This window comes from Sander lucioperca, chromosome 5 (genome assembly GCF_008315115.2).
Source record: "Sander lucioperca isolate FBNREF2018 chromosome 5, SLUC_FBN_1.2, whole genome shotgun sequence".
Classification (NCBI taxonomy): Eukaryota; Metazoa; Chordata; class Actinopteri; order Perciformes; family Percidae; genus Sander; species Sander lucioperca.
Genome location: NC_050177.1, coordinates 13,979,955 through 13,988,904, shown reverse-complemented (window position 1 = coordinate 13,988,904; position 8,950 = coordinate 13,979,955). Strand labels below are relative to the sequence as shown.

Sequence of the window (8,950 nt, the reverse complement as noted above, 5' to 3'; positions counted from 1 at the left end):
TGAACTCGGGTGCAGATCAAACACCAGGACTCTGGTCCACTTGAAAACGGGGGTCCTGGTTCAGGTGGGAACATAATCCGACCCAAACACAGGAAGTGGACCAAAGACAGAGCATTTACTAGCCTTCAGTTTACACCTTTCACACAGTTTACAGACTTAAATATCTGGTTTAATGGATGATAACTTTCAGATCCATATGTAATGCGTGTGCAGGTTAGTTCCAGTGGTGTAGTCTACGTGATACGCAGGAATACGCAGTATACCCACTAAGAAAGCTCCAGGATTTCCATATACCCACTTAAAAAATCCCAATTATTTTCTTCTTCACATAGGCTAAATAAAAGGTATTTCCACCATAAATTGGTGCATTAAACCGTATCCAAATGCAACAAAAATGCTTTGCTGACGCTCAAAACTTCCCTGGGGGAGGACACCCAGACCCCCCACTATGATATGCTTCCCCAAAGGCAGATTCTGGCCAATATATACAGTACAGTATACCCACTACAATACATTAGACCAGGGGTTTTCAAATTGGGTGAATGTGAGCCTCCCCTTAGAGTAGTTAAGGACAGCCGAGCCCCCCCCTTCCCCAAAATCCCGTCCGCCTGCCCTAACCCACCCACGCCTCTGCAGTACATGACATCTTTTGTGTGTCCCAGACAATGATAAGTTTCAATAACAACTGATAAAATGTAAATATTTTTTAATATTGTATTTGAAGACATTTTATTTCCACAACTTTTTATAAAGTGAATTCATAAACGATTCTTTGCAACAGCAAATCATTTCTAACTTCATGCAGGCCTAATTGAAGCTACTTTTAAAATCACTGAACATCAGTCAGTGGGCCGATCCACAAGTCAACAAAACATGCTTAACATGTGTTATGATGGGGGGGGGGGGGTCAACCCCCTGAACATTTTGAGCATTAAATACTTCATTTCCTGCATTCTGGTGAATTTGTATGCACCTATTTCTACCTTTTTCTGAATCAATATGCTGCAAATATCTTTATGTAAAGGGAAACAGATTACAATCAAAATCTAAAAACATAATGGAATATTTAGCAGTAAGGCTCTGAGGCATTCTGTATTACTTTATCTATTTATTCTCCTTTAGATCGACTTCTCTAATTATATCTGAGTCAGCACACATGTAGCCTAGCATCATTTACTCCTCCCTCCTCTTTTGCTTCTTTTGTTGGGGAAGTAACCTCCTTAAATGTGCATATGACCTCAATGATACATTATTCATTTTAATTTATTAATAAACTCCTGGACTGTAATATTTCAGGTGTTTGAGCAACTTTGTGCACATTCACATTCAAATATATCTCATCCCATCTGTGTTCTCTGAGATTTGGAGGAGTCGTGATATTTTGTGAAAAATAAAGTGATAATAGGCTATTACAAGAATAAAGTCACTATATTTCAGAAAATAATCTACCTGCACCATAGCCTGCTGTGCATTACGTGATTGCTCTGCTGATACGGTAGATCTCAGACCTCCTGACAGACTCAGAGCCCCGTTTGGGTCTCTGGTCTCTGAATGAGACAAAGTTTAGGGAAGTGGCTGTACGTTACTCTACATCGGAGGTGGAAAACCAAAACTACAGCAGAAATACACGGAGCACAAACGGGACACATCTACTGCAGCATGTCGACAGCAGAGCGCATCCATAAACCTGAACCTGCACAGCTTTTTACAGCGAGAGTGGACACTAAGCGACGTCCGGTTTCATATTTGTCAGTCAACTTTTCAAAATACATTCGGGGCTGAAGCCCCGGCAAAATCAGCTGATGCCGCGTCTGTCAGTGGAAACAATGAGGCCGCGCTTTAGATGTGCAGAGGTGTTGGATGCGGGGCTGCACTGCAGAGAGAAATAAACGCAAGTCGACCTCCACCTGCAGCCAAACCCGCACTCACACAAGTAGGCGGAGGTGAAGGGGATCAGGACTTTCATAGCCTTAGTGGAGATCTGGGGGAACTCGCTCTCCACAGACAACCGTAACGCGTGATCGCCATTTCTCCCGGTCTCTGTCCCACTGCAGCAGAGGAGCAGCCTCGGACCCCGACCAGGTGAAACCTAACTTTAACTCAGGATCATATTTCCTTTCGTCATATTTTTTTGCTGGGTCCTGTCTCCTCCCTTAATGCTGACTTCTGTTGACTTGGGACAAGGAAACGATGCACTTTAAAGCTAATACACGCACGCACAATTACAGATATCAATAGAGCTGCATAGTTATTTTTTCTTCACGTGTCGCGCCTCCCCTGTGGCTCTTTGGCGCCCCCCAGGGGAGGCGCGCCTCACCTATTGAGAACCCCTGCATTAGACTACACCACTGGTTAGTTTCTCAGTAGGCTAATTATTCAATTCATAGCTTTAAAAAACATTTGTCTATTCTAGCGAGTCAGCTTCCAGTAATATTACAGTTAGCTCCAAACAGTGGCCTAGGTTTTAACAGACACTCTGCTCCAACTCCTCTTTAACACAACTAAAGACATTTAATGATACAGCCAACACTGTCAGCTGCTCCCATTGTTCACCTTCCTCTAAAATATGACAAACACTAAAGCAGAACCAGAGAAGCCAACACGGTAGAAATGTAGTGGAGCTTCATTATTTCGGAGAGTTTCCCTCTGATATTCTGTCCAATCAACAAGCGACTGCTTCCACCACGTGACGTGTGTTTACAGTGTTTGCTGCGTTTGATAAAGTGCAGTGTGACGCAAACCGAACCAAATGAAAAATGCAACAATGTTACAACTTCAGCCCCGGTACACGATCCGTTCTGCCTGCACGATCCGTTCTGCCCATGCGCAAAATGTTCGCGCATGCGCGGTTGTACGAGGATTTACGACACTGCACGATCTGTTCCACGCTTCCGGTCGACAGCCAAGCTAACGTTAGTTTAGCTAACAGCTAATTCGGCTAACTGCTAGCTGAGACAGCATGTAATAACTTTAAAAGACCCTCAAAATAAAACTTGAAAATAAACGTTGACATATATAACAAACACCTAACATATATAACAGCTGTTATGTCAGTTCTACTTTACTTGTGCTCATTTAAAATACAATCACTCAATACTTGTCTTCAGGGCATGAAGTTAACTTTTTTGACCACCAGCCACTGTGGCAGGTGGATTTTTAAATCCACCTGCCACAGGGACTTTTTACCAGCCACTTTTTTTTTTGCGTCATAAAGGTGAAAAACAGGAATTGCTGTGACTCTATAATCCTGTCCTGTCCTATTGATGGTAGCCCGCCTTGATAATCCTGCATAGGGGCCCGGTGTTGGCTGGTTATGCCACTGATATAAGAGATGAGATGACTGACAAAATCAGGAGTAACCTACGCCACCACCACAACAACAACAAAACACTGGTGAATGCGCACCATAACACAAGAATGTTTTTTGTTTAGTTCTTAAAAATAAAAAAAATAAATAAAAAGGAAACTTGTTTTGGGGAGAATAATACGTATTAATATTAATTAATTACTCTAGGCTGAGATTTTCTAGGAACCTTACCAAAAAGGCTCAGGATGCTGCAAATGTTGGTATAATATGAAAAAGGCTGGTGGATTTAAGACACAAAATAATTTATTGGATGAATCAAATATGAACATATCTGTCATTGTTAATCTTTACATTGTTTAGTTAATTTCCTATCCTGGGCTGGAACACACATTCATATGGTTTAATAAAGTACTTATTGGACTTTAACTTATCATTACACTTACAATAACGTAGCTGTCCTCAATTTAGGTCATCCTGTACGTCTCATCTTTTTTTCCTGCATCCACCGTGTGCGTTTGTCTGTGCGTGCGTGTGTCTGTGTGTGTGTTTGTGTGTGTTTGTGTGTGCGTCAGTTGCGGGGGAAACGGAGCAGTCCCGCCCGCTGCAGAGAGCCGACAGATTGAAACAGCAGCGCTGACTTTAGAGTGAAAAAACGTTACAGCGTACATTGATGTTAAAATGTCTACAGGTTGGCAGGACGGTCTGAAATGTTTTGCACGGTCTTTCGCTGTACGTCTTGTTGGTAAATGTTAGATGTTCGAGTCACATACACATCTCGTCTTCATATCAGAAACTAGGAAATTAATTTGACCCGTTCTCACTCCCGCTTGGTCAGTGGCTGCACTGGGATTGTGTGAGTAATGAAAATGCGATAGGGGGCCCCGGCTGTCAATCAGTGTCTTCCAGTGATGCGGGCCCCTGATTGGACCAGGCCCGTAAGCAACCGTGTACCCTGCTTACCGATAGTTACGAGTCTGAATCATTCAATTCTCATTGGCTACCCGCCAATGTGGCAGGTAGATTGACAGTTTCACCCGCCAATCACAAAAGTTACCCGCATTTGGCGGGTGGGCGGGTGCCAATTTCATGCCCTGCTCGTCTTTATTGTTATTACTGTGAAGTCTTAATTTAGCTGTAGCCTGCTTTTCCCATTACGTTTGAGTTAACGTTATTTTAGACTGAATCTAGCTATCAGCTAGCGGTTAGCCGAATTAGCTGTTAGCTAAACTAACGTTAGCTTCCCGGTGGAGGCTAGCCATAGGCTAGCGTGGAACAGATCGTACCACGGACAGACAGGTCGTATGGATACGTAAAACAGTATTATCTTCCGCATGTGCAGAACGGATCGTGCAGGCAGAACGGATCGTGTACCGACAGAGCCCACCGAACTATAGAGGAGACACTAACGGAGCACACTGTTGCTCAGCAACGGACGTTCTGTTTACCTGAATCTTAGCAACAGCAGAATGGGAAGCTAACGCATGCGCAGCTCTGTCTTCTATTCGCTCTGATAGCCGTGTAAAAGAACAGTTATTAAAGTGTTTACCTGAGTGTGTGTGTGTGCGGGTTTACCTGGAGCTCTGTCTTCTTCAAACCGTTCTTATACTGTCGATGTTTAATACTCACAGCTCGAGAGCACAGTGAAACAACGAGACTTCCGGTTCTTTTTCTTCTTCTCTTATTTAATGGCGGATTGCAAACAACTTTTAGGTCTATACCGCCACCTACTGTGCTGGAGTGTGTATCATCATGTCATTGTATAATTATTTAAAATTCTACTCAACAACCCTGCAGCTTTTAAAAATGTAAATAAGGCCTTCCAATACAATATTATATGTTCAGCATTTTCTTTAATCTCACAGTTCTCACTATTCCTTTTCCCCATTAAAAACAAGGTGCCATTCAGTCCTGTGTGATCCACCCTGAGTCTTGTCATTATAATTTCCTCCCTTCTGGTCCTTTCCGTATAATTCTTTATAGTGACAGATTTTGTATTTTATAATATCGCCTTCCTTTTCTGTCGTCCTCCCACCATTTCTGCCATATTTCAAGTCCTTTCTTCTTAACCACCGCTTTTCCAAGTGGAATAGGAACTGTTATTTCCTTTAGTAATGCCTCATTAGCCAGTTTGTCTGCACCCTTGTTCCCTTTACCCCCTCATGTGCTGGTACCCAGCAGAACTGAACGTCTATGCCACCCCGGTGTAGTCTTAACAAACTGTGATAAAGTTCCATTAGTAGGTCTTCTCTGACAGATGTCATGGACTGTATGCTTTTTATGACAGCTAAAGAGTCTGTGCATAGCACCACCCTATCAGGTCTGACCTCTTCAACCCACTGTAATGCAATGATGGCTGCCAACATTTCTGCTGTATATACCGATAACTGGTCAGACAATCTTTTGGAGAGATCAACTTTAAAGTCTGGGATATATATTCCAACTCCCACACATTCTTGTTTGTTCTTGGATCCGTCTGTGTAAATCTTTAAATAATTATAGTAACTGTGTCTCGGGTAAATGCTTGTTTTAACTCCCACTTCCTCCATTCTGCATTCTCTTTTCTTTTCCAGGATATTAATACCGGTCTTTACGTCTGGAAACAGCCATGGTGGAATGTTACTAACAGGGTTGGTCACGGTGAAATCTAAAGCTTCCATATTCCCTCACTCTCTCTTCCCTCGTCCATCCAAACCCAGGTCCCTGAAACTTGTGCCGCGTTCTATTTACCTCGCAACTCGGTTTTTACGAGGTCAAAGTCACAAACACGCCCCCTGACCTCGTATTTACGAGCTCGGAACTCGTACAACCTCGCAGTAGCGTGAGTTCAAAATCCAACATGGCTGCCCTCTGTATCAACAGTTGTGAAAGCTGCAGTAACGTAAAGTTATAAGCACTTCTGTCTTATTTGTGTCTCACTAAATCAGTCGTTCACACAGGCATGTCCAACTTCTATCTGTGGACATGTTGTTACGCTGTTTGCATACACAACAAACGGCGTAATGCGTTGTTATCAACTGGTTGCTAACAATAGCTAACCGGGCTAGAGCTAACGAAAACATCCCAGTTGCGGCTTATAGAATAGAACGCGGCATTGGAGTACTCCCAACAGTCCTGTATTGACTCTTTTCTAGGGTTTTCTTTTCCACTTCCTTTTAATCTGATCCAATATGCCAGCGCAAGTTTCTCTCTTCTCAACTCCAGAGGTGTCTCTCCTGCTTCTATGAGTATTGCATTAATGGGGGTTGACTTAACGAGACTTCCGGATTCCTCCAAGTCAGGGATTTTCAGATTAAAAGTTTAAAATGAAAGAAGGCCTCCACCTGGAGGTCAGGAGGGGAACTACAGATACACATTCAGTTAATGAATCAGGTAGTGGTGGACTGGAACTGAGTACATTTACTCAAATACTGGACTTAACTCGAGGTACTTGTACTTTACTTGAGTATTAAATAATGTACAGCACTTAAATAATTAAAACAATTTGTAAGTATAAAGAGAAATAACTAAATATAATGTAAGCATTTAAATGTATGTTTCCACCAGACTCCATTTAAATAAAATAGCAATTTCTTGATTATTAAACACACTTCATTTATAGTCGATAGAAAAATAAAAAAAAAATATATCAACTGTTCCAACAACAATCACCACTCTGGTTTGGTTGAAATAAACTCTTAATTCACCCATTTCCATGTGGAAATATGCTGGCTCTATAAACGCTAAAAGTCCTGATTATTTACATGGAGTCTGGTGGGTTTGGTGATGGTGATCTCGGGGCTGTTTCATGTTAAACTAAAAGGATCTTACTCTTTAACTAAAAGGTCTATCTCTGTAGGGATCCTTTCATAATGTTGTCAGACTCTTAGAATAATAATCTGAGTCTGTCAGCGGCAACAACAGAACTTTTAGTGGATGGAAACTTTACCTTTTAATTAGGAGTTTAAACACAGACACAACAGGAAGAATAAATCCATCAAATCAAGTCACTAATAATCAGCATGTGGCCTTGTTTTATTTCATTCATTTTGCATTTAGTTGTTCCACATTCCCAGACATTTCAAACAATTCAATCATTGAGGTTATTCTACAGGTCAGATGAATAAATCAGCTGTTTCCTATCTGACCTGGTCTGTTTCCTGCTGCTCCATCATTCTTTAGTGTCTGCTGGAAACAGTTAGCTTTCTATTTTCTGACTTTGTATGACATCATCAGTGTCTCTGCTTTCAGTCTGAACAGACCTCAACAGATTTAAAACCACATTCAGTCACAGAAAATACAAACAGGGAATATAAAATATCAGAAGAAGATTATTAAATGAGCAGCGTGTTGTTGGTGACAAAACCACTGATTATATATGTGTACATTGAAGCGATACTGTTGTTAAAGACCCGCTGATCACTGTCCGATTCTCTGAATGAATGCCCACATTGCATTGTGGGATATTGGCTTTGAATCTGCTCAGCTAGGCTCATATTGTAGTGTTCTGTTTTACAGCATTCTATAATATTTGGTAGCACTTTATAATAACTATCCATAATTCACCATTTATTAAGCATTAGTTAATGGTTTGTTCATCATTATTAATTAATTGTTCTCACTTAATTCATCATCAGTAAAGCATTAATCCACACAGTTATGGATAGTTTGTTCATAGTAAATAAGCCTATTTTGAAAAATATGTTTGTAAGTATACATGATTTATACTTAATAGATAATTTGGAAATGAAATAATTTCCCCATTATAAACCAGTTGCTAGCTATTGCTAAATGCTTTGTTCATCATGTGTAAAGCATTGCTCCTATGTTAATTCTCATAAATAAAGCATTTGTATACACACTCATAAGTGGTTTGTTCATAGTAACTAAGGCTCTCGAAAATTATGTTTATAAATAGAAGGTTGACACTTAATAAGCATTGCAAAAAACATTGGTAAATTAAATAATTTTCCCTTTATATACTATTTACAAACTATTAGTAATTTCTTTGTTTATCATTTGTAAATCATAGTTCCTACATTCATTCTAATCAGTACAGCATTTGTAAATACAGTTAGTAAATGCTTGGTCCATAGTAAGTAAGGCCATGTAAACTGTTTATAAGTTTATTTTTTAATAATTCCTAAATTAGAAAAAAAAAGCTGAAAGTAATGGTATTGAACAAAAAAATAACAACAAATGCTTCACGGGAAAATAGAAAATGTAATTACAATAAATAAAAACTTATGGGTGGGTTCGAATCCGACCTGCTGCCCTTTTCTGCGTGTCATCCCCCATCTCTCTCTCCCTTTCCTGTCTATCCACTGTCACTGTCCAATGAAGTGAAAAACCTCATTAACATTACCTAGGCCTACTTATATTTCTTTGAGATGTCGTGCATTAGCTGAACAAATGCACCATGGTGGTGCTTTTTCGCCAGCCACTCGTTCCACTCCATGAGGGACAAATGGTCAGACAGCAGACTTTCAGAACGATTTCCCCTCAGTCTCCAAATCTGCTCCTTGTAACTGCGCCAGGCCCTCTCCACATGTTGAGTATGAGCCCCAGTATGGGGATCAACATACCACCTACTGTGATTCACAGAATGATGTTTGTACTCAAGTACTGACAGTACACGATAGGCACGCCATTCATCACTTACGACTG

At 40.7% G+C, this 8,950-nt stretch overlaps 1 long non-coding RNA gene across 1 annotated transcript; it reads right to left on the bottom strand.

The window, feature by feature from the left end:
- Positions 1-2,192: 2,192 nt before the first annotated feature.
- Positions 2,193-6,155, bottom strand: LOC118495013. The gene is made up of 3 exons (XR_004897309.1): positions 6,015-6,155; positions 3,021-3,026; positions 2,193-2,203 (listed from the first exon to the last, which is right to left on the bottom strand). It is a non-coding gene; the product is annotated as an uncharacterized LOC118495013 (long non-coding RNA).
- Positions 6,156-8,950: the final 2,795 nt, after the last annotated feature.